At 38.9% G+C, this 16898-nt stretch overlaps 1 protein-coding gene across 2 annotated transcripts in view; it reads left to right on the top strand.

Moving 5' to 3' along the window:
• The first annotated feature begins 1767 nt into the window (after positions 1-1767).
• thrb (thyroid hormone receptor beta) overlaps positions 1768-16898 on the top strand; it is a 96814-nt gene continuing 81683 nt past the window's right edge. Inside the window, exon 1 of one of the 2 annotated variants that reach the window (XM_038724299.1) lies at positions 1768-2211. The gene's annotated coding sequence lies outside the window, so the exon portion shown is untranslated. The remainder of the gene's footprint in view (positions 2212-16898) is intronic. The other variant, XM_038724300.1, reaches the window with a different exon arrangement.

Here is a 16898-nt window from a genome sequence, read left to right as displayed (position 1 = left end):
AAGCGTTTCAGAGTTCTTGTACAACATTACTTTATAATGCCAGGAGATGGTGTAACTTGTTAAATGCATACGCATAAGTTTAACTGTTAGTTAAATGTTAAACTGTTTGGCTACGTTCAGACTGCAGGCCTTAATGCTCAATTCCAATTTTTTTTCCCCAGATCTGATTTTTTTTGTTTGACAGTTCACATTATAGTTTAAATGTGGCCCATATCAGACTCCAGTGTGAACTGTCCGCGGCCTGAAAGTGACCTGCATACGCAGAAGAATAACATGACGGCACACGCTGTTGCAGGCTACAGAAGTAAACAACATAGCTCCAGTTAGCTCACGGGAGACTCCCGATTTTTATTGTCCTCTCACAGGTTACATTTCTCCCGAATTATGACAAGTGTTCACAACTTTCTGTTCTTTTCAGTTTCTGGCGCTGTACAACGCAACTGCCCCACAACTCCCTCCCTCCTACACTCCCTGAGTGTATTGTGTTTACGCCCCAGCTCCAGGGTAACTAGTGTCTGTTGTCAGTTTTCTTGTTCTGTGACAAAAAAGGAGAAATAATTTTCCATTGTTTCCGTGTGGCTGGGAAACATAAACAGTACTTTATTTGTATTTTTTTTTTCATATTTATGTTCCTGAAAAACTTTCCTTTTAGGCATTGAATTCCCCCTTGCGGGATTAATAAAGTATATCTTCTTCTTCTTCTTCTTCTTAGATGCATTTGGCACTGAGATAAACAATTGTGATGTTTTTTGACATGTGCCATTTTCAAAATGAAAGTGGCAGGCCTGTATTTGAAACAATGTGATTTATTCAGTGTCTGGCTCTGCAAATGTCTTACTTGAATGTTGTAAGAAATTTTAGCTATTAAAAACAATTGTGTGGTATTGTATTTTCAGCAATGTGAGTGTGAATGGTGGTCTGTCTTTATGTGCCAGCATGGTGATTGACTGGTGACCTGTCATGGTGTACCGCCCGCCCCTTTTCAGCTTTGTAGTAGTTATTGCATGTGTTGCCTCAAGTGTGTTTATTGGTATCTCGATGGGGCTATGGCACGCAGGGACAAACCCAGAAGCCCACTTGTAGCACATGTGCCACCCACCTAGGCTGCTACAGGTGGGTTTCAATTGGATTTGTACCAGACAGTCTGTTTGTACACAGGTTCCACGGTGGCACCACGTGTGTTTGCCCGGATGGGCTTCAGTCTTGATTTCATAGGGCTGAAGGTGTGGCCCAAATGGGTATAGATATAAGCTCACATGTGGTCTAGGTTCATGGGTGTCACCCACCTAGGCTGTAAAAGGTATAAATAACCCAAATGGGCCTCAATTGCAACCCAGTAACAACATGAAGCACACAAACTTGGTTGGGACCCACATTTCAGCCTGTTTTTAACCCATTTGGGGCCCACACACAAATGCTGGCTGGGCTCTAGACTGATAGTTTGGTGACCTACATGAAATGCTTTTATGTAGGTTAGGATTTGTTGAGCACATGTGCACAACCCACTCCAAAATATAATAATAAAAAGAAGGTTATAAAGGCCTAATGGAAATGAAATTATATAAACGTAAATGAAGGTGAATTTGAATACATTACAAAATAAATGACACTATTAATGTATTGTCATGTGTTATATAATTATAATTTCATCAGTCCTCGCCTGCTGTCCTTGAGCGCACAAACACACACACACACACACAGTAAGTTGAGCAGTATGTTTCCTGCCCTGTCGGCATGTACCAGGCCCACTGTAAAACACTCAACCGCCATCGAGAAAAAAACAACTTGGGAGTGTGTAGTAAGGGCGAGGCTTATTTTGTTCGGTTCCTGCTCGTTCCTGAATCGGCTCTCTGATTCCCCGTAGCGATCACTCGGAGCGCTACAATTGCCTGTTTCGTTAGTGTGCCGCTTTTTCAAAGGTTTGTTCTCGGCTCCATGTTGAAGTTTTTGCGTCCAGAGCACAGACTCTCTTAGCCGCATTCACTGTGTTAGCCCATACTACACTCACTCCACACAGGGACAGTACACGCGCAGATACACGCATAGCCTTCGCCTGATTTGCACTAGCTCGGGTCATTTCAGGTTAAACCCTGGCGCTGTGTCCCGTTCAGTTGAGCCGACGGAGATCGACACTGGTTCCAGTTGAGGAGGAATGCACAGGCACTGGGACTCCAAATAATACTTGGATACGAGCTCCGTCTTGCATATGCGGTAGGCGATGTTTCATGTTTTTGACAACAGTCGCTAGACAGGGTGCTTGACAGTAACGTTACCGCAGCTGGCTGTACATTGCGCTTCCTTCGCGTCATGTTCATATTAATGTTCACGCTTTTAACATGACCACCAATGAGTTATTTATGTCCTATGGAGGGAATAGTGTTTGCCGAACTGCATTCAAAATTTCTGCAATTCAAAGCTGCCTTGGTAAACTGCAGACGGTTCACTCCTGGATGACAATGACTTCGGCTTCTCCAGAATTATAAGAGTCTCTAAAACAATTCGGAGTACAGTTTATCCAGAAAACAATACTTAATAACAGAAATATTTAAACTTTATAATTGGTTAACGCTGCTCCCTTACGCCCACGGCGGCGTATTATGTCGGAACGAGATAGCGGGAGGAAAATGAGAATTGATCAAAAAAGTTACATTTTATTGAGTTGCTGGTTTATTGTATACACGCCGAATTGAACACTATCTCGTAATTATTCAGAAACGTACAAATACATTCTTTTAATTTGTTGTTAATTTCAACAAGAAGCGAAAGCACATTAAATTGACAGATATTTGGCTCGAGGTTTTGTCGGTCCAAGAGAACAGGCACGTACCCGGGCTAGCTTTTATGAAGACTTGAGGGAGTTGGTTTATGGGCCTAAGTTATCGTGTCCCTCATAGTCGAGGGCATCATGCCAGCTTATGATAACACCTGTCGGGGGGGGGTCTGGTTCACTTTCACTTGGGGTCTTGAAAATATGTCAGAAATGATTTCAGCTCACTGTCTCTGATGTAACCTTTGCTTTCGCTTTGGCAACATAATCTTCATTGAAGCGCTCGATGAACATCTGGCATGCAAAATAAGCAATCCTTTCCTTAGAGGTTGGATTTTACAACTTTACAGTTCGATGTATCACTGACATTGTACATGTAAAGATGTTTGCTAATGCTTGACAAAATATGTGGCATTATCCCCGCGGAAAGATTTGTTTGTGAGTGGAAAGTTAGCTAGGTCTATTTGCAAACAATTATAAACAGTCCTTTTTGCCTTCCCACAGTGTACCGTATGACAGGTGACATGTTGCCATGTGAGCATAATAGGATGCCTTCAAAGGCTGTCAGAAAATACAAGCATACAACAGCAAGGTGACCGTGGGAGTTTTCTGTGTCCAGACGAACACTGAAACAGCAGTTGATGTTACAAGTAATGTCTAGGATAGTCATAAAAGCATATTGTCCTCCTCAGTGCCAAAAAAAAGACAAATGACCAGAAATATTAATAATTTGTAAATTTATTTGAAAAACACAGCAGACAAATCATTTCAGCCATTCGCCAGCTCCATTTGTAGGTAGTGAGAATATAACCTGTCAATTAAGTATCATACCAATGTTTCATTAAGTAGAAATTATATTTAAATTAAGTGAATATGGATATTTTCCCAAGAGATATTTTGACATTAACAGTTTTAATTCATGTGCATTATTTATTTATCTTGACTCATTAAAAGAATAGCATAAATACTTAAAATATATACTTTTGATACACCGATGATACTGACATTTTTATTTTACAACCAGAAGCACTTAAGTGCATGCCGAGTCATATTTACATCATTCAAATGGGGAGTTTCCAAGGAGCTACTGAAGGCAGCATCAGTTCTCAGCTGAGGGTATTTAAGGTCGTTGTCTGCCTATTTGCTACTGTGCTGTGGGAGCTTGTGTGAACATCGACTCGCAGAGCAGGATCTTGTGTGCAACAGTGCAGCCCACTCGCACATCTCCACAAATAATGTACAACATACTATAGGAGGGGGGTCTAGAATATTTATATTCAGGATTCAGAGTGGGATCAAGTCAAGTTGGCGAGTCACTTTGTGGCAAAGAATATGTTATCTAGGGCCTCCGGTTGAGTGCATTCATTCCCCTGTTAATTCCCACAGACATTTGTATTGCTGTTAACAATAAGTTTGAATAAAAACCACAAGAGTAAGAATAATCAGTGTTTGTTCAATTATAACCTTTAAAATATCACATAGCCATTTTTATGTACCCTTTTCATGTCAAAGTAGGAATAGCACACATGTAAATAAAGACAAAGGAATGCAAGGTATGTCTCAAGAACAATCTCATGAGATTTCTGGGTGCCTGTTGTGGTTTGACGTGGGATCTGCAGTTGTCTCCTTAAGACTATTTTCACTTTTTTCAAATACATAGCCCTGTCTTAGTGCTCCTCTGCTCTGCTGTAAGGCCACAAGCCACATTTATCCACAGAAATACAAGAAGTTTAAAAGAGTTTGTACCTGAGCCATACGTTACTAAAACGGGCAGTACAGTATATTTCCAATAGCGCTATCATAGAAATGTTTCATTATGAAATTGGCAACCACTATTCTTATAATCAGTAGTAGTACCCACAGTTGTTTATGAAGATTTTAATGACTTCTTGCCACATAACAATTAAATGTGTAAGAACATAATCCATCATGTTGGGCTTTTTTCATAGTGATCTATCTTAACAACAGACTTGATTTGTTAACAACGTTTGTTTTTAATAATCCATGTGCAGTTGTGTTACAGATGTATTTCCACTCTGCTGGAAAATGTACTTCTCATGTTGCAATACAGTGCATCACTAAAGTGAGTAAGATACATGGAGTAAAGGACATTATGGAACCAGGCATAAAAATGGAACAAGACAGATGATTCATCACGTGCAGTGCTTCAGGGGGTTGTCACCTGATCGTGTTTACTTTTTCAGATAATGCACGAGTGCTTTTGCTTTTTGTTGACTTTTGCAGCTCACACTGGTGGATATAATTAAGTAGTAGAATGAGAAGTATTCGACATGTTAAGCCTGAAAACCAAGGTGTTAACACTCCCATGATACCAGCACAGCTAAAGTCAGTATTAAAGTGCTGCTCCACTTACTCCTGGAGCTTATGAGGCTGTTGGCTACATAAGCTGGCAAGAGATGCGTTTGCATGCAAGTACAGGCGAACATACTCGTAGTTGTACAAGGCTCCCTTATTGTTCTTATTGGAGAAACTTGTTACATTTCGAAATGAATGGTATCTGGCCGTAACATAATGAGATTCTGTAGTAGCTTAACCATAGATCAATTTGAATAAATCAGTTGTAAGAGCTATGAAATGATGTATTGCTTCATGGTTTGTTAATGCGGTTAGTCGGGTGTTAAAGGTTATTATAGCAAGGCTTCGTCTCAGCTCAATTCCATACCTGAGATTCTCAATTGGTAGAGGAATCATTTGTACAATATTCTTAGGAATTCTACAGCACCAAATTGTAGTAACATTTAAAATACTGTCAGTTACTGAATTGTGGCTTAACAAAAAACATGTACCTTACAATGGAAAAGCCTCAATAATCACAGTATGATATGGAGCCTTGAAACTGGTAAAAGGCAGTAAAAGCTTACCAGCTGAGTTAAACATGTAACTAAACACATACAATGCAATTATAATAAATAATTAAAGGAAATATTAATTATCGAGTACAGTCAGTATGAGGTGTCTGAGCACTTCTAATTAGCGCTAGATAGCTAAGAAAATCGATTGACTTAAGTATCGTGTTTCGTTTTGATTCCCAATTGATATATAAAACTAGTTATTCTCCTTTATCATAACCAGTTAAATGTACCACTTTACTTCAAAAATTATTATTATTATTTTTTATTCATTGTTTTTTATTCATTTTATTTACCCCTTTTATATGCAGTCGGCACATCTCCACCGTGATATAGAAAGCTCAGAAATGGCAGTATTTCTTAAGGAAACTTAAGAAGGCTAAATTCCTGTACCAAGTTCTTTTACAGAGGAGCAATAGAAAGCACCTTGACTGGAAACATCACAAACTGGTATGGGATGTGCACGGCCCAGGACCGGAGGGCTCTGCAGCGGGTGATTAAAACTGCTCAGAAGATCATTGGTACCCATCTACCGAGCATCAGTGATATCGGTGAGGTGCCTGCAGAGCCCAAAGGATACTAAAGGACAGTACCCACCCAGCCACAGCCTGTTCACCCTGCTGCCCTCTGGCACACTGGCGCACGTTGCTACATGTAGTGATTAGCAACGCTTGCGTTTGTGAGCAGTATAAAGGGAACTACAACTTCATCTCATTATACAACGCTGTGTTGTAAAATGATAAATAAATCTGCCTTGTGCCTTGTATTGAGCACTGAAAAAAGAAACTTGCACCTCTTTGGTACATCTGATTATTAGCGTCCGGTGTAATTCATTAGAGTTGTTCATATCTTTTATTGCCTGTTGTCAGTTTTAGGGCTCAAGTGTGTGAGCGTGTGTTTATGCCTTAGTGTGCAATTATGATGTGATTATGATGACTGTGCAAGTGAAGACCTGGATCACTTGGCATGGATGAATGTAAAATATGAATATAAAAACACTGAAATCACCAGTGCAAGCTTTTGAAAACATAGGTTCTTTTTTCAATGTGACACATTGAAAACAGCTTTTAAAACATGGACACAGCTTTTAGAAACACTGATCACTCATCACACTGAGAAAACTCTGCAGTGATTGGTGCACTGCAATTTGTGGAATGTGGGACTAGGGACGGATACACGATACACCAGCACCGCCTACACACACACAACGCCACACTTTATGTGTGTAATTTTTAAGAAATGTCATATGACGAAATATATGATTGGGAAAATAGTCTATTTGGCTGAAAGTCACAAAATTCAAAACAATGCTGGTGCATTTTGAAATGTTGCTTATATATTGTTTGTGTATATCGTCACGTTTTAACAAGCATGGCAGTATAACTATATGATGTTACTATATTCATTATGATCTCATATAATACTATATTATATAGCTTACCACTAGTATAATAGTAATAATAATAATATAGTTTCATTTTTGTGGGTTATTTTCTTTTCATTAAATCTTAGTACAAGAAAAATGGTCTACATTGTTGTAATATGTTAATGCTAAGTGCTAACTCAATAATCATAACCACTCGTGCAGAACAATGAATTTTGCTGTAGAACATCAACCTTTTTTAATGTCCCGCACCATCCACGTTGTGATGGTTCGGTTCGCGAAAAGTGACACTTGTGCTTTATGAAAAGTTGAACATATTTCAGCAAAAGGCACCTAGCTAAAGAGCTAGCTAGCCCGTTATACAAAAACAGTGAGAGAGATGCGTTGTCAGGCTGCTCAAGCTGCCCGCAGAAGACCGGCTCACCGGGATTTCTCTTAGCACTCCCGATGGCTTGTCTGTCCATGTTTTCAGTGAGCAGCGGAGGTGGGGGGCGTGCCGTGTTGTAGTCTTGACTCATACACTATGCTCATTAATAATTTTTCTGGTTTTGCACAAATCTGTTTTTAGGGGCATATGCAAGTGTTTATACTTGAACTGTAGAGCCCTGTACATAATATGAAAGCTTGTCCAAATAATGCAGCTGTTAATAGTTTCTGCTGCTTACATCACGTCCATTTCTCTGTGTATATTGCACAGTTTTACATCAACTCCCTGTAGTCCATCAATGAACCCCTACCACTTCCCTGTCAACATGGACTACTACAGTTTTAAATTCATGATTACGTAATTGCAATAATACTTGCAAAAGAAATAACAGTACTAGCAACGGCAATTATATTAATCAATCTTGCAGTTGCAACAATCGGTAATAGTCTTAAGTCAATTTTTCAGTGGGCCTTCTAAGGAGAGAGATGCCGGTTGGGAAATCTACTCCTGGCGTCACTCAGATAAAAGCTTCGAATGGCTGTAATCAACATCTCATGCATTTTGCACGTCTTAGGTTGAGCTATTGTTAGTGAAATCAAATCACATTGGCTTCCAGTAACAGGGTACAGGTAACGGGATCCTAAGGCTCACACCGGGACACAGCAGGTTGAGTTTAAAGGCAGTTCACTCGGTCATTGAGGCAGGGTTACAGTTGGCAACTGGTGCACTGAATCAAGCAAACTACTCTCAGATAAACACAGGTAAACAGCAAGGCAGGGCTCTAAAGGTGAACTCCACAGATTTTATGTCTCCAGATCCTCGGTAAGGTATTTAATGTGGATTTGTCATGTCTGATCAATACTTAGCCCATTTAATAAGGTCTGTGCCGGCACCAATACAGATACTATACGTATACTACAAACAATTTTATCAGTCTAGTTGACTTGGCTGCCTCATGCCAACAGTTTGCTTTATTAATCAGTATATAAACCTGGCCACAAGGCATTGCTTGAAACAGTGCTGTAGATATGACGTGATGATATGAAATGATTTGAGTAGCTCAATAACAACCTTTCTGCAAGTCTGAACATTGTGCTATCTTTGTTGTACCTGATGTCCTAGCCACATATGGACGATACACACACACACACACACACACACACACACACACACACACACACACAGACACGCCTTGCTATGCCTAGATCTAGTGATTCATCTGTCAGTGTGACTCAGATGTATTGGGTTTTAGTTGAAATGCAGGCGACCCCACATAACAGACTTTTTATTAGAAACACAAACCTCTACTTTTTTTTGTCTAAATTAAAAACTAAACTTTGAGCTCAGTTTAAGCGCTGAGGACATATTATTTGAGCATCTGAAACCTTATCTCTGTGAACTCACATTCCCTGATAACTTGTAATAGACCTTAATAGATTGTTTTATGGCCGTACTGTTGCGTTTGGATTCTACTATGATTACAGATTTTTCATGTTAGCTTCTGTTCAGTGCTTTTGCTAACCTCCATCTCCTTCTGCAACATCCTCTGCAGTTACTCAAAGTTTGACCAATGACAGTTTGTTTTCAGATAGCGTGTCCTACTAAATGATTGTATTGAAATGTCTGTGGTAGCTTTCATTGTTGCCACTACCCCAGGATTGCTTGCACACAATTGGAGCCTGTTGCACCAGCAGTTTGTAAGTCCAAACTTGGCCTTAAGTTTATAACTTAAGTGGAGATTTACCCATAACAAAATTGAAAACAGCTTGCACCACAAAAACTTGTTCTTATGTACAGATTAGTATTTACACCCAGTAACTGCCAGTTGGAACTGGACTGGACTGAAACAACCCAAGCTTTCATCTCTGCCAACATATCTGATCAGACATATTTAACATTTAACAGCACAATCTCAAATTACAAAACATTTTTTGATTATGTTGGTAATACCCATCACCTAGTTTAAAATCATGCTAGTCAGTGATTTTAATTCTTAAAATCAATAAAAGCCGCTAGTCAAAAACGAAGGGTGAATGAACTCCTGGTTATATAATGTGCATGTCAACAAAATAATCTTGTTTTTATGTGTTTTCAACACTTTATTGTTCTGGATTATTCATTGTAATTGCTATTGTCGCATTTCACTCCCTGCAGTGTATATATGTATATAGTATGTCTCAGCCAAGCCGTATTTTGTAGTAACTAGGGATGTGCCGATTAAGCCTAGTTCACACTACACGATTTTTAGCCCGATTTGCCGCTCGCCGACCGCCAGGCTGTGTCAATGTGTCAAAACAGCTACCCGACACATTTCTAACACATCGCCGACGTCTGCCAGATATCTAGCATGCCAAATATCTGGAAGAGTAGGCCGACTCGACATCCTCATCCAGCCAATGAGAGCAGGCAGCTACTTTTTCACTACAAAACACTTTTTACTCCCCTCTTTGTAACTCAGACAATCCCTGCTACCTGCGTGTGCTAATCCATCTTTCAGCTGTTTTGTGTGTAGGTCACGTCATTTCCCGTTTCACATTTCACGTGTTTCCTTGACAAAACGTGGTTTGGAGACCAGCGCCGGGTGACAGAACTGCTGTCAGCTCGTGTAGTGTGTGACCCCCTGTCACCGATCAGTCACGTGGTGCGAACACTACAACGACTTCAAGACTCCCGTCACAAGACGGCAAGTTGTGTAGCGTGAACGGCACGGCTATCGGCCGACGCTCAAAGTCATGTAGTCTGCACGAAGCATTAGTCGATTAAACGTTGCTACCCTCGCTTAGTCTGCACCAGCAATACTAGTTGGATCAATCATTATTATATTTTATTAATGTACAATGCCAGTTAACTTCTAAGATGTAACGCAGCCAACAGCCAGAAGCGGGCCTCAGCACCCACAAAGTGGGACATAGATGACATCTCGTAAAATCAGCGCAGTTTGGAAAATGAAGGTTGTATGTAGTTCTTTATCAGAATAAATTGGCATACCTGTATAAAAACTCGATCAGAGCAATGCACAGGCACTGCTAATGTAAGTCACATTCTACAAAATCCTGCAGATGTTTCACAATAAATGCCTGGTTAGGAAATAAAGGACTTGTGTCCACTGAAACACTAGAGGGCTTTTAATTTTAAATGGATACTGGAAGTGTCGGGTTTGTATGAAGAGCAATATAATATGTAAAAAACAGTAACAATATACTTATCAAACAGAGGGAATAGAAATATAAGGCCTATCTATATTACAAGCCTGCTTGAAATAAAGGCCTGGTACCTTTTACAGTTGCAGGTGAATAGATTCTCAGTCAAGCTCTGGAGCAGTTTCTAAGCTCTAGTAGCATTTATGGCCATTTTTCAGCAATCTACATTAGAGACAATGATATCCTCAGTAAGTTATACTGAATGATATCAATATGGGTTTCCTCTCTCTGTGTTCAGTTCAGACTGTTGATTAGGGGTGTGCAATATTGAAAAAACATTATATCTCGATTTCTTTCTTGAATCGTGTCGATAACGATAATTTGACAATATTTAGCATCCTTCAAAAAGTCGAATATTGTACTAGCTCGCTCTTGTTATTAGAATATTAATTGTTACTAATGACATTAATGGCAACAGGACTTTTTTTAAACTGGCTTTGATTCTGTCATTATTGAAGCAGTTTTGAACCTGGGTGTGTTTTTGTGCTGGTACCTTGGCTGGTTCAGGTCTGTCGTGGATAGCAGATTCCCGAAGCTTTTCAAATTCTTGATATTCTGTGTGGTGGTTAGTTCGTGGTCTTTAAGGGCAACCGATTTTTGACGTAGTTTTGCGAATGATGTGTTTTGAGCCACATCCATCTCTTCAAAGCCAAAGCAAAGAGGTGGATCCACGTCTAGCGATTCATAATAAAACAACGTAGATTGCGAGGCTGGTGGTGTAAACTTGTGTTTTATCTTCTGACACTGTTTGTTTACTCATTTTTACAGTTTACAGTTTTAGCTTAGTCTGTTTTAAACAATATTTGTGTTTAGAAAGAAGCTGTTGTATATCCATCCCTCACAAATGAACTATCCCAAATACTAAATCGGACACGTGATGGGTACGTGGCCCATACCCACAACGTAGGCATACGTCCAGCCAAACGCAGACCCTGCACCAAAAACGGGCGGGTATGTTTGTGCCAACCTAAAAGCATGGAAGCCTTAATGGTTTCAAATGTCTTAAGATGTTAAATATTGATGTGTTGACACGGTATTTTCTAGACGACAGAAATTTTGCACCTTCACTGCTCACCTGCAATCCATGTGCCTCCCTTTTTTTTTTTTTTTAAATACTTACAATTATATTTATTTAATTACTTACTTATATTTTTTTATTTATGCTGCTGGTCACTGGGAGCTGCCAAACAAATTTTTGTTGGATGCGAACAGTGACAAATAACGTATGTTCAGTAGCGTTTGGAGTGTAGAGTTTCCACAACCTGAAATTTTTTAGGGTCTCCCGTGTATTTACACTAAGCTCTTAATAGTTAATAAGGCTGTTTCATTTGTTCTAAGCGATTTATATTTGGCATTTCAAACTAAAGTAGGACATTCATTTGTATTGGAAATTGCTGTAACAAACACAGTGAATATGGGTAGGTAATAATCTCAAACATAAATCATGTAATTGAACCCTGATAGCAGAGAGAACCTTTTACTGAATTTACTAAGTAACCATTTAAAAACATTCCTCTGTTCCCCCTGAACAATGCATTGCTGGACTGTTTATTGACTTGCTGCTGTTTCAGCTACACCCACCGGGACTGGTGGAGCAAAATGAACTTCACAGATGCTTAAACAAGAACTTTAAGTGTTAGGGTCATGATAAGTCAGAATGAGTCCAGAGAATAGTCTCCTAAAATATAAGGTTCAGAACATCACGAGTCAGAGAGTCACATCTGTAACTTTATATGTATTAGTTGTTTGTCCTGTGCCAGTTGATCTGTCGCCTTCAATCATACACCAGAAACCCTGACATACAGATAGACCTCTCGACCCTTCTGAAACTAGAGTGCAGAGTTTAATAAGTGCAACATGGATAAAAATATGCTTTTGTGTTTACTGCTGACATAATTTGTCAGATACTCTCTGGACCATTTTGACCTACACAAACTGTATGTCAACAAGAAAGTATTTCCCCGGCATCCTGCTCCTTGGCTGTGGAAAACTGTGATAGTGACTATGAGGCTGACTTCTTGACAAATTGTGGCGGGTGGTGTAACGTTCAGCTGGCTGCACATACTGTACTCTGCAGCTGTCAGAAACAACTGCTCACATGGCATGCATACAAGAGTTGGGTGATACTGTAGGAGTCTCTAAATCATTAAAACAATCGGCCTTGTATGTATTCCACATCAGCAATCATGGTATGAAATGTAACACAATTCTAACTTTTTAAATCACAACATGTCCTCTGTCAGTAGTGAGAGTGGATCCTGTAGTGTGGGGTTTCTTTCACTGACAGTCAGGACTTCACTGTTGCTTTCCGAGATATTTCATTGGTATTTTACATTTAAAGGCTTTGTACACTGCCGTTTTGTAGATAGGACGATGGGCATTAAAATGCACAAAGGTGCAGCGACAAATTTGATTTCTGCTCTTGTCAAACATCTCTACCTCCTGTCTATTGCATTTTATCTACTGTCGATCTGTCTAGTGACTATTTGCATTATTCTCTGCTCACTCCGTATTGTTACTGTTTACTGCGTATTGGATTGTTTGTATTGGGTGATTTGTTGTGATTTGTTGTTGCCTAATCTTACATTGTTTATGCACCTTGGTCCGTACGAAACAACATTTCATTCAGCTGTACTGAACTGTTGCGGAAGAATGACATTGAAGTTGACTTTACTTGACGTGATGCAGAGCTAACATCTTGTTGAAGGCGTGAGGATCACCGAAAGGAAAAATTCAACCCAAACATTGATAATGACTTGCTTTAGTCCAACCAGCATTACATCCCATGTCATCCATTCTTTCTTTTGCTCTCCACTGTAAAACTCTCTCATAGCGTTGATTGGTCAGTATCAGTTTTGCCCACATGTGCTCAGAAATAATGGGTCTTTGGCTGAGTACGCTCATTAAGCTAACACAAAACAGCATCATAAAAACTAATAGTGCATGTACATGTGGGGTTGTGGTCAAAGAACCAAGCACTTTGACATTGCATGACTTAAGCTGTGAAAAGATTTGGTGTTAAAATTGGCAGTGGCTTTAACAATTTCGTACAAATGCTTTTTTATCAACTCTATTATCCTGTTTTTTTTCAAACAATAGTAAGTCCACAAAGTCAGTTTGTGATTCTGATTTGAAATTGTTGTGGTAGTTTTTGACCAGGATAGTGACATTTCACAAGATGTTTGACACAGCATATTGTGCCTTATAGTATATACCCCAATATATGATATTTTTTATAATAGGATAATAAAGTTTGTCACAAATAATATTGAATTCATCAAAATATGTTGTATATGTATCAATCAATTGGGCTGATGATCTACAGACTTAGTAACTCTCATTTACATGCACACTTGTATCCAGGTTTTGCAATTTTCATGGAACATAGAGACAACTGAGTGTTAATCTCTTTGTATACAAAGAGCCGATCGACAGAAATTTTTTTGGCATCACCCTGGTGGGTGCTACACGTTGGTGGTGGTTGAGAGTAGTTGCCCCCCCCCTCACTCTGAAACGCTTTGGGTGTCTAAGATAAAGCACTATACAAATGTAATCCATTATTACTATTATTATTATTTCATTATTAGAATTTTGATAATTTATTCTTGTAAGCATTTATCAATGAAAAACATTCCCATTATCTGGTTCCAGCTTCTCTGATGTTGGGCTTTTGTTAGTCAGACAAAACAAGACATTTGAAGACATCATCTTGGACTGTGAGAAACTGTATTGGGGATTTTTCACAATTTTAAAATTTAATTGTCCTTTAATTCAGACACTGAAAATAATCATTAGTTGCAGCTAGGGCTGTGCGATATGACGATTTTTGGTGAGGGAACGCCGCTTTGCACTGCGATGAGATTAGCTTTACGTTGGAATTCGGCATCTTTCCAATGTCCCAATGTGAAACTAATATCCAACTTGAACCTAACTTCACCCCGGACCTTTCTTCCACATGTGCCAGTGCCAGAAGAAATTGCACTGGACGAGCCACACAACAGTATCCAGCAGTGGCAGTCGTGATATGTGTTAGTCAGGTACTTGCTGTGTCGTACTCTATCATGGTATTTGTCATGGTGATGGATTTCTCCCTTCTAAGTTCTCACTTACCACAACTTTATATTGCAGAGAAATATCCTGAGTTACAGTTGGAAATGCCATATTTCATTGAATCCCCCCCCCCCAAATTTCTATAATGCATGCTTTATTGGCATGAATGTAAAACAACAATATTGCCAAAGCTAGAAATAAATTACAAAACAACAATTCATTTTATACAGTTCATTAATCACTATAAAAAAAATAAAAATAAAAATATATATTATAAATATTAAAATATAAAGTAAATTAAACAGTAAATGTGTGTGTGAGTCTGTGTATCTTATATTAATAGACAAATTTTAAAAAAAATTTTAGATAAAAAAACAAAACAATATTTAGGACAATTATAGCCCTATAGTTAAAAATGACCTATATTGGGATATGAATTTTGCCATATCACACAGCCCTAGTTGCAGCCCTATGTGACTCTAACATTATCCAGGTTTTTGACATTGTTTTTGTATTATTACCGCTTAGTTATAAGCTTCATTCTGTGTTAGGGCTTACACCATACCTAGGTTGGCTAAATGCGTGGTCTCCAAAGCTGCAGACATGCGCAGTGTTTCCCATACTTTCATTTATTTGTGGCGACCCGCAACAATATCAACGCTGACCCGCCACAGATTGATTTTCGATTTTTCTTTTACTAGGCCTATTTAAAATTATATTTTATTGCAGAGCGCTGTAGCATGTTCGCGCAGCGCATCCTCTCGGTCGTCCCTCTGTCTCTCTCTCCCTCTCCCTCATAAACACAGCTGCACGCTGTGAATGTTGGAGACTAAGCTTCAATAAGTTATTAGCAAGCATGTAAGGAGTCTAGCTAATAAGGAGAGCTAAGTTAATGTTAGAAAACTCAGTTACGCTGTTATTCTGTGGGAAACACTGATGTGCCTATTCAAAAATGTAACTACATGCCAAAGAGGCATTTCATAGAGTAGGTCTGGACCTTTTTGTAGAGACCCAACAATTCCCACAATGAGCAAGCACTTGGGGACACAGGCAAGGAAAAGGTTCCTTTTTGGAGGTGGAAATTTTGAGCAGAACCAAGACTCAGGATGGCCATAGCTATAATTGTTTCTGGAGTGTTTCCAGATAATATTGTCTAAATGAACCATAAGGTGAATATGATTGGATCAAGCTGAGATAGATCTGATAAACAGGACTTAAACCAGCTTAGAGTGGTTCCCTTAATGCCAATTAAATGTTCCTGTCTCTGTAATAGGATGTGATGGTCAGTGGTGTCAAATGCAGCACTAACATCATCTGACAAAACAAGTACAGAGACAGAGTCCTTCTGTGTTTTCTCCTACAAATTTCTAATGCCGGTAAATTGTGAAGCAAACATGAAGCACAGTGAATGAAACAACATAAATACAGCAAACACATGGAATAGTCTCATAATGTAGTTATTAAATAAGGTCTCTCCCATCATTGCTAAGTAAATGAAAGACTGTATGAATTTAAAAACACAGTGACTGGGGAATATAATTAAAGCATGATGTGGCCTGATTGTGTGCTATAAATCCGTCTAGTGTTGTGGTGGTGATTAGGGGTGGGGGAAAAATCGATACAGCATAGTATCCTGATATTTGCCATGGCAATACTGTATCGATACACGGACGCCAAGTATCAATATTTTAGTATATAAATAGCAGATGGGAGTTTTAACTTTTTGGTAAAATCTATTGCTTTTTTAGTCTACTACAAAACTTAACAGGACCATATAGAGGACTGAAAAAGTGATATGAACAAACAAATGTCTCTTTTTAGATAAACAGATGTTGACAAAGTGTGACTTTAGGGATCTAATTGGAAGTTGGAAAAATGTATTAAATTGCAATATATCTCAATATATTTAAAATAGCTATATAATCGAATCGCAACATAAATATAGTGATAATATCTTATCGTGGGGCCTCTGGTGATTCCCACCCCTAGTGGTGATATCTTTTGGAGAACATTTCTGCCTAATTTACCTTCATCATCTGATAATGGAAGACAGGAGCATCAATGAAATGTGTTCTGTTTATTAGTGGTGGCAGACATTGGCTTTAATTTCAGCATATATAGATCGTCATTTTTTGTAGAAGGAGAAGAAGAGCCTGCCCACATAGCAAACCGTAATCTGAATACGGTGTAATGTAACATT

Source organism: Micropterus salmoides, unplaced genomic scaffold (assembly GCF_014851395.1).
Source record: "Micropterus salmoides isolate LMB-PRFRI ecotype aquatic unplaced genomic scaffold, ASM1485139v1 Ms_hic_scaffold_17, whole genome shotgun sequence".
Classification (NCBI taxonomy): domain Eukaryota; kingdom Metazoa; phylum Chordata; class Actinopteri; order Centrarchiformes; family Centrarchidae; genus Micropterus; species Micropterus salmoides.
The sequence above is the reverse complement of the archived record's forward strand: the minus strand, read 5'-3'. Positions and strand labels throughout refer to the sequence as shown.